The sequence below is a fragment of the Montipora capricornis genome, chromosome 3 (genome assembly GCF_036669925.1).
Source record: "Montipora capricornis isolate CH-2021 chromosome 3, ASM3666992v2, whole genome shotgun sequence".
Lineage (NCBI taxonomy): Eukaryota > Metazoa > Cnidaria > Anthozoa > Scleractinia > Acroporidae > Montipora > Montipora capricornis.
In genome coordinates this window covers 64228657-64244325 of record NC_090885.1, presented here as the reverse complement: position 1 = coordinate 64244325, position 15669 = coordinate 64228657, and the positions used below count along the sequence as shown (strand labels likewise).

Below are 15669 nucleotides of genomic sequence, written 5' to 3'. Positions count from 1 at the left end.
TTTTACCACGAGTAAACAGAACAAGGCCCAACTAGCCTCGTTCTCGCACGTATCGCTCCCAGTCCCTTTTCATTTTGCATAGGGTGTATTTCTTCTAGCGTTCGTTGCTTGTATATAAATCTGCGGTCGTTTTCCATGTTTTGGGAAAATTTTGTAGAGATTTCCGTAGCAAATTATTCGTAAATTTACAAGGTAAGTTATTTCTGTTTCAAAATTGATCTTTCGTGCTGTTTCAGATTGGTTTTCTTTCTTTCTTTCATTTCGAAAATTAACTACACTTTCCTGGCTTGTTTGTTCTTTGTTATTTCATCCAGGTGACGTCGCTGAGTGGAGTTTCCTCGGCGATATCGATACGGGAGTTGTTTACTCACGCAAGCCAACATATCTAGACTCGGCTTGTGTTTAGTGCGGATTGCACTGAAGCTAAGACGCTTTCGCAAGCCCACATTCATTGGCTTGAAATCCGGTGTGCGTTGCACCACATACCTCACAAGTATCTCACAAGCTATCACAAACCAGTATTTATCGGCTTGAAATGTCGGTGTGGGTTACACCCCAAACTGAAAGAGTTATTGTACTCTAAAAAATAATTGCATTGAATAAGAGTTTTGCACTCTCAAAGAATAGTATATTTCGTACTCTTACTGTTGTCTGCTACTAGCCGCCAGCATGGGAACAACAATCGAACAGTACCGGTCAACAGCGGTCAAGGATCGGCTGTCACAACAATTTTGTGAAAGCCAAGGATGCATTTTCACGTGTGCGAGGGCGATTTTGGAATACGATGCTTATGATGTTTCGCTTAAATGTGTTTTACTTGCCAACATTAAAACAAGTTGTTGGACATTACAAGTCGTGTAAGGAGGTGATGTTTTGGTTTACACAAATGATGTGCTACAATGTTTACATCATTGATCCAGCAACCATTGTGTCCACTGACTCTAGCCAAGGAAATGAAGCAACCTTTGGTGTGAATGCTGGTAAGCAATGTGTAGCAATGTCACTTACTAATTCTACTGTGAACAATATTTTGGTCATTGGAAATAATCTATACAGTGCTAAAAGATGTTTTGTGGAAACAAATGACTACTTGCTGTTAACTGATGTCCCAGACATGGGTTCAATATTTATTAAAGTGTATTCATTACAATATAGTGAGTCATTTCCTGGAAGTTTGTTCATGACATCAAACATTGTTCCATATATGTCTCTTAGGGACCGTTCATTTTTTTATGGGGTAGGGGGGGCTGGTGGAATTTGGAGGAGTGTAATTTAAAAATTGTATGACCCCCCCCCCCCCCCCCCATCAATTTCCGATTTTTTTCTCCTGCCCCCCCCCCCTCATCAGAGTAATTTTTTGGAAGCCCCCCCCCCCCCTTGAATAAAAAATACATATGGTGTTAAAAGTTACTGCAGCATTAAAATTTCGTTTTGTTACATTTCACATAATTTATTGAAAGAAACCTGAAAGCTAGAAAGCTGCTTTTAACAAATCACTCAAAAGAATGAAAAGTCAATTTCTGCTCTTCTTGTTACAGCTCGTCCTGAGCGTGTTGTAGCTGGCCGCTCGTCTGCGTATTCCTCATCTGAGGGGATAAAAGCAAAAACGACATCATTTGAGTCGTCTTCAGAGTCAGGGGCATCACTCTTGTAGTCATCATCAGTTTCCTCTCCCTCACTGCTTTCATCACTGCTGTTTAGTTGACCTGATTCATTCCTGCCTCCCACTTCGGCTTGTCCAGTTCTGAGAGTATTCATTCGCAAGAAGTGTCCCATAATTGTCTTCACTTTGTCATTCTTGTTGCTCTTCTGATGCTGTTTTAATAGCCCATGATGTTATAAAGTATTTGTTCAATTCTGGCACACGGAGCTTTTTTAGCTTGGTGGCATCTTCACACAAATTAGCCCAATGATAATCTTCATAGGACTACTTCAGCAACGCGGCAGGAAGCAGGCTGCTTACCAACCTTAAGCCAGAAGTAAGAAACAGGATGTATTGTTTCCTGCATCGTGAAGATTATAGCTCAAACGTCGGAGACACGAACAAAGATGAAGAAGAAAACGACGAAGAAGAGGAAGAAGGGGAAGACAACGAAGAAGAACAGGAGGAAGAAGAAGAGGAAGATAGCGACGACGAGATCAAAGAGAACGTCGAAAATGATGAATTGGACACCTTGTAGTAGTTTCATGCCCCTCCCATTAAATTTCTCAGAAAAAGCCTTGGTAACGAGGTCAGTTCCAATTACAGGACTCAAATTATTGGTCTTTGTTTAATATGCGCTTGACAACAACATTTTTATGAATGAAAAGAAAGTTGTTACTATTCAAGACTGTTATTATGGTACGTTCACTGTTATTATAAAATATATAAAAAGCTGTTGAGAAGTTTTCTTGAATACCCTGGAAATGTTTTAGTATATTTGTTATAAATAAAAGAGGTCAATTTTTTCCTCAATTTGTAAAATCTCTTATCCTATTTTTAATCTAATTTTTTCGTCCAACCCCCCCTTTTCCTTCATTTTTTTTCGGCTGGCCCCCCCTTTCAAGCCAATTTTTTTTTAGTGCCCCCCCCCCCAAATCCCACCAGCCCCCCCCTTTCTCATAAAAAATGAACGGTCCCTTAGAAATTCACTTCAAGAAGTATTTTCAAACTCATAACAGAAGTACAATAAAATTATTGTTGTTTGTTAACTACTGCCATTAATACACTTTATTGTAATGAATACACTTTAACAAATATTGAAACCATGTCTGGAACACCACTTAACAGCAAATAGTCATTTGTTCGCTCAGAGCATCTTACAGAACTGTATAGATTATTTCCAATGACCAAAATATTGTTCAAAGTAGAGTTATCAAAGTAGAATTATCTTGTATTTGATGGTATATAATAGCAGCAAGTGACATTGCTACACATTGCTTACCAGCATTCACACCAAAGATTGCTTCATTTCCTTGGCTAGAGTCAGTGGACACAATGGTTGCTGGATCAATGTCAAATATTGTAGGACCTGGATTTTCCCCCCCTTCATCACCTTTATTTTTAGGTATTGCAAATGCTGTGTGTACCATCAATGTTTATTACTGCTACTCCAGTAGATGCTACTAGTAACACTGTTGGATTCTCAGGATTCATTGGAGCATGTCTATAGATTTTTACTACAGTGTGGTAAATTGTTTTAATCAAATGGCTTTTCCCAGCACTACCTGACCTCCAGTTATAAATAAATAAACTGGTTCAACATTTTGTGACTTCAGGCTGTTGAGGTTTTCATTTATTTCTAGTCCATGAAAGCACCCTGCTGAAAGCTTTGCATTGCATTTTTCATTATTTAATGATCTAACTGATTGACGTAATTGGTCAACAGATATTCCTCTTGGCTGTTTATACATTGTTATTGCTGATAAACTGTGATTTCCAGTAGTTTGGGAATTTGCACCAAGCTCTGAGGGTACTTGTTTATTGAACACCTTATCTACTGATGATTCATCTTAGAATTCTAGTTGAATGTCAGCATTCTCTTGATCATTTATAAGATCGTATGAATAAATGACAGTGCCATGCTTGTTTTTTAGCCATTCTAGTGCTTCTGTTACTAGTAAATAGCTGATAGAGATGCTGTAGTGTGCACCAAAAGTTGTCTAAACTGTGCAAATGGCAATAAGAGAAAGATTAGCGGCAAGTCATGGATGTAAAATTCTAAACAGGTCCTGAAATTTGAAGTATACTGAAGAAACCCATTTCACTGCTGCATTATGGCAAATTTTCAACCAATCACGCATGGACGCATGGTGGGCTGAATGGAGTTAAACTAAGCATAAGACCCCGAGTACGCATTGCGGACCTATTTTTATTCTTCCGATTTTACGATTGTCACGGTTTGCATCCTACAAAACGCAACCCCTAATAACGAAAATAACGACAGCTTCTGTAGGTACGGGAGCATAAATTATGTAAAGCAAAGGAAACAAAAGACAGAAAACAAAAAAAAAACTCCAAATGATGACTAATCCTACTATACGTGGTCAAAAACACTGCTTTCAGCTACCTGCAGAAAGACCAGGACGTAACATGTCGATCAAAGTCGATCATCGAAAACGTAGTCGATAAGTCGATGATACTCGATATTTGTCGATAATTGTCAATCGACAAGTTTAACTTGTCGATAAAAGTCGATAATCACAAGATTTTCGACTGAATATCGATTTTATCGACAAAAATGCTGACACATTTTTCAATCGCCCACGAAAATGTAAACAGCTTTCACGTAAATCCGTATGGCAATAAAGTTGAATAAAAAACTGAACAACCAAGGGGTCTGTCATTCATTACAAAATCGAATGTTTAAATTACCTTGAGAAATGATCAGTTAGTGTCAGCTGAGCTCTGCTGAGACTGCTGAGCTAACTCGTGTCCTGTAGCATAACTCATAACTCGAAACCAGCCTAGTCCCTAGGGCCCCTTCTTTCCGCGAGTCAAAGTGATCATTCGGGAGACGGTGCGGGCAAAATTTAGAAATTTAGAAGCATGTAGCAGAAAAGGGTAATTTCTCTGTGTTTATTCAGGTTTATTTGAGGTTCCAATTACACTGTAAATCGGTAAAATAAAGTCTTGGCATAGCCAATCCTGCTTCAGTAAACTGTGCTTGGCAACTGTAGCCTCGTCTCCCGCCATAAACCTTTTTTTTTTGTATTTCCGATACTTGTCGATTGAAATCGATCAAAGTCGATCACAGTCGATCAAAGTCGATAATCACAAAAAAATTTGTGATCGACTTTTATCGACATCCGATATTTGTCGATTGATTAGTATCGAATTTGATCGACAACGATCGACTTTTATTGACTATCGAAATTATCGACATGTTACGTCCTGGAAAGACCCAAAACAACGCAGGAGACCACAGTAAAACTCGGTTATTATTCCAAGGAGTTTCTTCCGAACGAACACAACGCAAGAGAAGAACACATTAATACTCGATTATTACTCGTTCTAAAAGAGTTGCTACTTGCGCCCGAATGACATCTAGACACAGCCATGATAATTTCCGAGGAGGAGGAGGCAGGCAAAAAAAAAATTGACAATACAACACCTTCGAAGAGACCGATCTCTCACTTAAAATGCATGCAGCAACAAACTTTCTTACCTTCTGTAAGGCACCTTTCGCTCACAACAGCTGGAACCTTCTCAATCTCAACGCGACACTCAACGCCACTCCTTCTCTTCGCAATGGTTGTGCCATTCTGACCAGCGGACTTGCGAGAAAGGAGACGACGTCATGTTTGCAACTCTGTAGACAACTCTGTCCATGACTGGTGTGGACGTAAGAGGTTCATACTATTGTATGTACTTGATCAAGTCCTCTTTTTTCGAATTTATTTGAATTCATCTCGATTCAACTTAATTTCTTTATTCACACTATTCTCAGTATTTACAGGAACACAAATGTTGAAAGAAGCAGATATCGAGGGAAAAAATATATCCTCGAACAACCAGCTGAAGAAGTCGAAGAACACCGGATCGCTCTTGCTGTTTTACCGTGTTAAAGTCATGACAATCTGAATACACTACAACGAGCTTCGAGTGAAAGTTTATTTAGGTTGTGTCAGTTAGCCGTACAAATGCATGGCAATCATACTACAAATGCAAGCCAAGCCTGCTATAATAACTAAAGTGAAATATAATCTAATAGAAGTTGTGGTACGCCAGATACGAAAAACCACTAAAGAACCACCCTTTAGAAGTGGTCCAAAAAAAAAAAAATGTGGAAACGCATTCCCCGCCTAATGCAGCAGCACAAACCCCGAGGAAAGGGTGAAAATAATTAAAACATAATAAAAAAGTAAACAGACAGGGTCACTGACTGACCTAGAATGATTTAAGTCCCCCGACAAAACTGTTAAATACCCTTAACTAGTCCCGTGACACCCCGCGAGCCTCTCCATCGTGCCGTCAGAATATCAATTTGTGAATAATTCATTCAGTCATTCAATCGTCATAAATCGTCATATTTTATTCTGACCACACTACAACGAGCTTCTAGTGAATATTTATTCAGGGTCAGGGTTAGGTCAGCCGTACAAATGCAAGACAATCCTACTAGATACAAAGAAAAGGAAAAGAGCAAGCAGAGTTACAATGAAGTTGAATACCAAACTTCTTAGGGCCAATTTACACAGTCCGACTTTGTCGCATGCGACAACGGCTTACGACAAGCCCACGACATGATTTATGATTGTTGTGTACGTCAGAAAAAATGTCGTAGCATTTTAAAACATGTTTTAAAACGCTGAGACAATCGTAAGTCATGTCGTAGGCCTGTCGTGAGCTTGTCGCATGCGACAAAATCGGATCGTGTAAATCGGCCCTTAGAGACCGACAGCCTAGATACCAAGCTGTCGTCCACGTATCCATCCTTAGCAGAAACCGACCTCCATCTTCCATGCCTCTATAAAAGCCTATCGGGCACTCCTGCATTAGCGGCAATAGTCGCGCCGCCCACCCTTAAGGAGTGGGTACTAAATACAGCTATGTCCGGGAACAGTATCCTTAAAACAAATCTTAAAATTTTCTCTGATGGCAGAGTAGGTTATCGGTTTGTTAGAAGAAACCACTGTATGGCCCAGCCTAGTCTTAGACAGAGCCCAGAAAACGTAATGAAACGACTCTAGAGGAAAACGATGTAGCCTGGACAAAAAACGTCTGAGAAACCTTACAGGGCATGTGTTCGCACTATTTACACTTTCTAAAATTAGTACTTGATTTCCTTTCCTAAGCTGATCGGTTTTGCTTACGTCAATATTGATGGTCATATATCCATCATGGAAGGCAATATCTTTTTATTTGATATGAAGACCTTCTTCAACTCTAAAAACGCCCACAAATGCAAGGAAAAATATCCTCATGTTCCTTAGCTCAAGTAAATTATCTAAGTTAGAGCCCTCTACTAGGTTCTTAATCATGTCAGGTGAAACAGGGTCCTTTCTGTTTACCACACAGGTTCCTATTAGTCTCTTTGCAGCTTTGCTAATGGCGAGTACAATGGGGTTGACTGTAGGCGAAAGGATCCCAGCGAGATTGTGGGCTCACTGCATACCATAAATGGCAGAATCCACCGCGGAGTGCGACTACGTGCTCTCCATCACATGCTGAAGATACAGTGCAACGTGTTCCGCCTTAGCTGGAAAGACTTGAATTTCGTCCTTGGACGACGCAAAATTTTAACCTTAGGAACGCGCGTCTGTATGAATCCGTAATACTTGGGGTTTTTGAAAAGCGTAGCGTGGTCTCTAAACTGGAAGCCAACTGCTTCAGTGATATATCCCGAAAATCCTTCAAGTTAGCCCTACTACCAGACTTCAAAACATTTAAATAAAAAGCATCGAGAAGAAATCAAAATTAATATCTTCGCTTGCAATAAATACAATAATACAATTAAAGACAAGAAAGTCACCACTAAGAGAACAACAACTACAGTAACAATAAACATCAAGCAGGCTTGGCACAATAACAATGACGACCGAAAAACTACTCGCACACCATCGGAGGTGTACATAAATTTGAGTTACGGGAGGGGGAAGGGGGGGGGGGGGGGCTATGACGGGAGGTGTGTACCAGTAAGACTGACAATTCCAGTCAGAGACAATGAAGTCAGATCAAAAACATGCCGCACCACCGGTGCCGTCTGCAGCCTAAACAAGAAAGCCTCCGGGGGGTTATCAGGTGAGTCACAGTAACAAACTGGTTGCTAGTCACGCACAGAATAAATAGCTGTACACGTACTACACAAACGGAGGGTCGCGTACCACTTAACTTGACAATTCCAGTCAGAGGCAATGTAGCCATAACGCATAAATGCCGCACCACCGGAGGGTACCCTAGTCTTAACAGGGCCAAACAGATGAAGCACAGTAACAAAGTGATCCATTAATCACACAGCACTGTGCATGGGATTGCTCGCGATAATACTAACGTTTCGTTGTATTCATAAACATACGAGCACATGATGGACCACTGGGGTAAACGTATAAATACATATCAAATAACCCCCCTTGGTTTACACACCCTAAATATTAGGAAAAGCATCAACAAAAAACAAATTTTATAAACATTAGATCTGAATCAGAACTGAGAAAATTGTAAAGCCCGCAACATACATTTTCAGGAGCAGTACATGTAACACGACTCTTGGGGACACGTACAAAAACCACTAATCATAAAACGACTACTTTGCTTGAAATCGAGTCGGAGGACCATACGTCGACACTTGCGTGACATGAACCCAAACAATGTATTTTTAGCTTTGCCTTTGACGGATAAATCGGGCCGATTGGGTAGAAATTGCCAACCGGCAATGAAAAAAATCATATGGGTACCATTGCTGCAAAGCAATGGCCAAAATTGGGCCGATTTCCACATGGGTAAAATCAACGTTCTCGCAGCGCTGCAGTCACGCATGTGGATAAGCACTCTACTGCTGAGGGCGGGGGCGCATAATTTGGGTGACATTACCGCAACTGGCAGAAAGAAATACACTGGCCAACAATAGACGCGATTTTCCTAACATGAAAAAGTACTGACTGTTCGAGCTCGGTACAGACGTTATTAAGATCGGAGAAAAGCATTTCACTATCAACTCTGGAATCACTGGCGTAAATAAAACCTGTGTGCGTATGAGCAGCGTATCCAATCCAGGAAAAAGTAATCACAAGCTCACAATTAGACTTGTCTCCATTAATTTCAAAACCGCAATGGGAAAGATCTGCACGCAGCAACGAACTGTTTAATTTAGCAGCTTCAAAGGAAGAAGCTGCGCCCACGCCGACATCAAAGAAAATAGCGATTGGGATCCCCCGGGCCGTCCAGTGTGTTTCCAAAGGTTTTAGCAGTTTTGTGAAAACAAAAGGCGCATTTGAATGGCCAAAAGGCAACACAGTAAACTGAAAATATCTTCTATGACCGTCACTAAAATCTCATGAGAATGACAAATACTTTTGATGAACTGGGAAAACGTCTAGATGATTGTATTTAGACTTGATATCAAAGGAAAATACGATAAATCCTTTAGCAAAAACACTTTGAATGGCCTGCAACCCCTCACACTTGAACTTCTGCTTGTGAACATGTAAATGGGGATGTGTCGTAAATCCAAAATAAGCCTTGTCTTGCGGCTGCTCTGCACCGAAAACACTAAACACATTTAAGATTTCAGGCGGAGAAAAAAGATCCTCGATACGACCGTCCCACAGCAAATCAAGAATAGCCTCGCTAACGTTCGAATTCTGCCTCCTTAACTGCCGACGGATTGTTCTTAAAAACATGCGGTGGTGCATGGTGTGGGGTGAAACGGAATTTTATAGCCCTCTCTGATGAAGCTCAAGATGAACTGTGGAGCAGCAAGTAAATGGCAATCGAGAACGGATTTGAGTAATTTCCCTTAACGGAAACATAAGCAAGAGAGCTAATCGATGTCATTTTATCTTTAATCTCAAAGATTTCAGGTTCCTGGACTGAATCATCAGAAACAAGCTCAGCAAAAGCACAACAACAAAAGAAAATTTGCACTTACTGTCGTCGTTGTATGATTTCTAGTGGAGCAACTATAGAATACAGGGCCACACAGGGCCAGCACATGCAAACAGTGGCCCTGTATTCTGTAGTTAAGCCCAAACTTGCCACAAGCAAAACAACTACCGGGTCTAGCCGGAAAACTGGACGACCGGGCTGATGGGAGCTGCCCACTTTGACTTCGTAAAGAAGCCCTGTAGCCCTGTGAAACAACACGAGAACTTGATGGACCAGAAAGCGAAGCTGATCTTTTCACGGGTTTCTTGGCATCTGCGGGCTTCAAGGCCTTCTCGGCCCTCTCTCCGGCTCTGCGAAATTTTTTGCCGTTTGCCTAGTCGACTGCCAGCTCATTTTGTGCATGCTTTTCAACTGTCTTCCAGCCAAATTCCGACTTACCAGCTATGAGGATGAGCTTCTGTCTTTCAGTGACGTCAGCCAAACCTACCGCATGATATAGCTGCCTTAGCCTTATCGACTGCGTCATCCTCCAAATAAGCTTAAGCGTCCTCCATGGGATCCTGAATCTTCGAATTGAACTTGTACTGGATCTCGTTCCCCTTACGGTTGAACGTTTTCGGATGTACCAAGCGTAACTTCTTCATTTCTCTTAACTGCCCGTCAGCAGCATCTACGCTGGACCGCTTGACATTTTCCGCGAAATCTGCTACTAATTTCGAGATCTAATAAAGTAAAGCTCGCTTGTTCTCCGCGAGGGACTGGTGGAAAAAATCCTGAACTTCATTGGAAACGGATATGATGACAAATGCTAAAGGAAGTTGAAACGACAAGACAAATAAATCGATGAAGTAAACAGACAGGGAGACTGACTGACCTAGAATGACCTGAGTCCCCCGCAAAAACTGTTAAATACCCTTAAATCCATTCAGTCATTCAATCGTCAGAAATTGGATTTTTTTAAGACGAGTTTCAGCGTTTGACACACCTCGAGTGTAAATGATCATGGCATAAGGATGAAATTTTCCTTACTTTTGAAAAACAAAATTACAACATTAAGTAACGATTCAGAGTACAATTTGACGCCAAACTTTTAATTAACGCTAGCACTTATCATCGACCATCCCATGTGGGGACCCCGGTCAAGGGTGGAGACTTTGCAAAGGACTCAGCCAAATATCTCAATTTCCCTCTGATACAATGATGGGGCCACAGAAGAAGCAAAGTCAAGAAAGAGCCCCTTCTAGAGGGGCATAAGACTAACATAATTAACAAATAAAGAGGCCTCGCATGTGACCTGTTCCCTTGTAAAGCACTCAGGAAGCAGATAGAGCACGAAAGAAGCGTAGGGGTACACCCTTCTGAAGGTCCGGATTCAGAGTTCCTTGAAAAAGCTCAAGAGCAGTCGAATCGAGAGATAACGAAGAATGCCTAATAATTTGCGGAGAAAAGGTTTTGTCTTGCAAGAAAGCAAGTGAAACGTTTATCCATGGGAAACAAACATGTTGGACGATCGATCAGTCGGTGTCACGTTTATTTTAAAATATGTCACGTATCAACCTCAAATCAAACTGTGTGAACAAGAACATGTGCAGGTATTTTATTTCGTTCTTTGATTTTCGTTTTCTTTCAAATGTTAAAGAAAGTTTTTCCTAAGTCGCAAGCTTGTACAGGGTGCACTGTAATTGCACTACACATTATGTCACCGGGTTGGTGAGAGTGTTAGCCAGTTCCAGGCTCCCAGATAGTCTCGAAAACGAAAATAATTTCCCTACTATCTGGGAGCCTGGAACAGGCCATAAGAGTGTAAGAGTGTAAGTTTGTGGTGACAATAGGCTCGCAGCGCGTGCATAACTCACGAACATAAACAGGTCTGTTGGAAGCGTCCTTGAGTTTCAACAAAATGAGCCCCAAAATTGGCAAGAATTTGTGACGCTGATGAATAATAAAGCAGCTGCTATTTCCAAAACGATGGAATTACCAGGTAATAAATAACCTCGTCTAGGAGAGTAAACTTTTGACTTTGCAGAAACAATGGTCAACCTCAAGAGTTGGGCGATTGTGATCTTTGGGTTGAATTCGCACATTTCTTGTCAATCTATAAAACACTTGAAAGAAGAAAAAATCAAACTAACAAAAATGAAAACCCGATGTCTTGCCATCCTTTTGACACAGATGTATCCTTTGTTTCGCGAGTAAACATGCAAGGTAACTTGATCACGGCGCCCACTGAATTCAATGTCACTTTCGATTTTGCGATTTAGTTCTGGAGCCAAAAGTACAATAGAAAAACTGAACGTAGCGAAAATCTCCCAAAATGTTTCTCACTGATTGTAACTTTTTATATTCTCGGTTCAAAATTTAAGTTGTTTTCATGTCGTAAATTTTGTTGCGGATGGCAAAATATTTTATTCTCGATGGACACTTCCTGAAAATTTCCTATTCCTCTTCCTAAAAACTGTGTACTATTGCATCAATATTTGTTTTGCATAAAGCAGGCTAACAAAATCTGTACCTTGCTTAGTTCGCATTGGTCGTATGTTCCTGACGGCAAGTCGCATAATTTGATGTCACCCATCCAAATAATAACCCCGCCAGACAGGGCTTAACTTCAATGAACTTTTGTCTTAAAGGGGCTAGGTCACGCTATTTTAGGTAATTTTGTTTCATTTTGTTAATTATGAGCTCTAAACGTCAAATTGGCAGAGCAAGAGTCTTTCATTTGCAAAATCACGGCCACATAACAACTGAGAATGATTTTCCAGCTTTGTAAATGACATTTTGATATAGATTGATATAAATTTGAAAAAAGGTGGGCCGACGTTTTTCAAATTTACCCAAATTCAATCCACTTCAATCCTCTCCAGTTTTGTCCATCCATGTCCCTACTTGGCTTCCCTGTGTTTTGTTAGAGTTTTTCTATAGTTTTGAACAGTTATTTTGATATTTTAGTTAATTCTATGACCATTCGATCAGTGCTGAAATTGCCTAAACTTGCGTGACCTAGCCCCTTTAAAGAGCTATCAGACGCTCAGAGTGCACGCTTGAACTTGTGGTGAAAAAAAGGTTGTAAGGGAACTTGAAAATGATCAACATGTCAGCCTCGAAGCCAATTTTTCTTGATTCCCTTTTATTTTCTTCAATCTTTCTGGGTTTATTATTTTACTAGTAACCTAATGGCAGTAACCTAAGACATCTACCATCGCACTATAATGATATACGGTACCAAAACAATATCGTGTACATATTACGCAAAGATAACTTGAATCTCCTGGAAGACAAAACGCAGCTCAGTTGACAACTATACAGCGCTGTGTTACTGCACTACCACACGTACGCGTGCCTATTTTTGCCTTTTACTGCAGTGACACAGCTTGCTGGTTAGTGTTTACAACACAAATCGTGAAGTATATTTTTACCGTCGGTAAAATAATAGAGAAATTTTATCAAGCAAACGTAGTGTGTGGTGTATTGTTTTATGACAGTGTATGTTCTGCAGAAGCAACTTGAGCTACTAACGAAATCTTTTTTTGTGTGTGTGACCCTTTATAATCGCCGCACGACATCGAAGATCTTATCGGTCGCAAAAGCTCTTGTTTTTGTTGGGAATCTCCTTTGGGTATATAACATTTACCTTTTTGAAACTAACATTTATTGTCAAGATAATTTATTTTAAAAATGCCTTGTCAAACGAATACGAGTTGCGGGATCAAAATGTAACGAAAACCCTGCCCCAGTGCCCTACCAGGAGTGCCACGTGACCAGCCGCAACCTTGGTCTCTTTCCTCAACGACAAGGGAGGTAGAGAAGAGAGACCCTGGGGAACGAGGAGAGCCTCGCATCGACCCAAGGCTCTGGGAAACTCTGAGTAGAACATGCGCCGTAGGGTTCTTATCGCCAAAAATTGGCGATTTGAACCTACGGCGCCTGCTCACTCCTCGTGCTAACATGAATGCTGATGCATTAGAGACGCTTTTGATTTTTGATTTTTCTTTACGAAAACAAAAACTTTACGAAAACCAATGACAAGACACTTTTTTCAGGGTTCCCCAGAGCTCTTCACTCCCTCACTCAAGAGAAGCTCTGGGGTCGAGACTGGCCAATGTTGCCGAAACAAACCACAAGGTGTTGGATGAGCCCGCCTTCTTGTATTAACCGGCTACAATTCCATGCGTGTAAACAACTTCAAATGACTCAGTGTTTCTCTTTACTAACGATTTTCTTCTTATGCGAGGTGTCCGAGAACAAAATCTCCCTGATTTTTCCCAACCTCTAGGTAACATACTGGTCAAATCTCCCTACAAGACCCGTAAAGAGTGTAATTAGCCCAGGACCCCCTGACCCCCAGGGGGTGTGATGCACACCCTGCACTCACTCCATTGGTAATTTTTTTCGTGGGGGAAGAGCTTTACATTTTATTCGTAACTTAATCGTGCTGCCCTATTGGCTAGGTTTGGTTAAGCATAGGATCAGACTACTAAGCGGGAGAGAAGGGGCGATGGAGTTGCCAGGGTAGAAACTGCATAACAAAAAACGCCGACCATACCAGCAGCCAGGGTCTTTAAATACATGACGAGAAAGTGCTGCTTTAACTCTCTAGTCTCGGATAAGGACGATAAACCGTGGGCCCCGTCTCACAATCCTTTATTGTTCATCGTTCATAGCCTTGTCGCACGTAAAAGAACCCACACACTATTCGCAAAGAGTAGGACAGAGAGTTCACGGTGTTGTGGTCTGTCCTCTGTCATATCTCATGGTTGGTTGGGTAAACGCTTGGAGATACTACATACAGCAAGCTACTTTTAACATTAAAGCTATTAAGGGTAAATAAATATATGATGATGATGATGGTCGGATGCTCACCAAGGAGTGCCTCCTTATTTCACGCTTTATCTCATACGGGGCAAAATTACTGAATGCTGATTGGCTGAGACGGAGGGCATTTTTTTCCTTAATCGCGAGAGCACTTTTGGTAATCAAGAGGGCATGATTACTTGATCTGATTGGCTAACCGTTGCTTATCCAGAGCTTCTTCCAGATTCTGACTCTGATTAAACTGCTTTTTGTCTGCATATAAAATACCTTTTAAGGCCGGGACACACTAGGCGATAAGTCGCTGCGACACGTCGCGGGGACAAGTCGCCGCAACAATTCGCGTGCGACTTATCACAGCGACAAAATTAGCGAAAGCAGAGTTGTCGCATCGTGTGTACACTTCCGGCAACAAGTCGCTGCGACAAAATATAAATGAACCAATGAGAGAGCGTCATATGGTCAGCCATATTGAATTAGAAAACTAGTTCACATTCCCCCTCATACGAGATCACTGCGTGTGCACCGAACAGGCGTCGTGTCGCAGCGACTTGTTTTGCAAGTAGTACACATGGAGCAACTTGTCGCACAGACATGTCGCTGCGACTTGTTGCCTAGTATGTACCGGCCTTTAAGCGTATTTCTGTTGACAGCAACGATTTCATGCATTGAAGTCCTGAGACTTCTTCTTTTGCGAGAAAACTTTTCGATTTGCTTACGTCTGCAACCCTTCACTCCAGTAAGGACTCTTTCGTGTCTCTTTAAACTTCCAGCTTGGCTAAAACACTTGCCACAATGTTGGCAGTTATAAGGCTTTTCTCCAGTATGGACTCTTTCATGTCTCCTTAAATTTCCTGCTCGGTTAAAACACTTGCCACACTGTTGACATTGACCAGGTTTCTCTCCAGTATGGACTCTTTCATGTGCCCTTAGTTTCCTGCTTTGCTAAAACATTTGCCAAATGGGTCCCCTTTGACGGTTAAATTTTAGGTCATTTGACGGTTGACGGTTAATTTTTCGGAATGACGTTTATGACACAAAATTAAAGGGCAAATATGGCTGTAGTTTTTAAAAAGAGGATACAATTTTGCCCCTATTTGAATGACCCAATTAGTGCTATAATTTTTGCGTTAAAAATGAGGCTGTTGGTCTTCTATACTATGTCTAATTACCTTCGTTGCCACAGGGTGTACTAATCGGCTGCTCACCCAATGTATATGGGACATACGAAACATTCCGTAAACATAACCCTCCGATACCGTCCTACTCACTTCCTCAAAGATTTGTTGAGGCTTATCTTGAAAGCAAATTGTTTCTTGTTCAAATTCACGGGA

General features: G+C 41.1%; 1 protein-coding gene across 1 annotated transcript in view; it reads right to left on the bottom strand.

Annotated features, from left to right (window-relative positions):
• Nucleotides 1-9496: 9496 nt before the first annotated feature.
• The window catches only part of LOC138043698 (zinc finger protein 420-like), a 30035-nt gene continuing 23862 nt past the window's right edge, over nt 9497-15669 (bottom strand). The window contains exon 4 of the transcript XR_011131314.1: nt 9497-10334. The gene's annotated coding sequence lies outside the window, so the exon portion shown is untranslated. The remainder of the gene's footprint in view (nt 10335-15669) is intronic.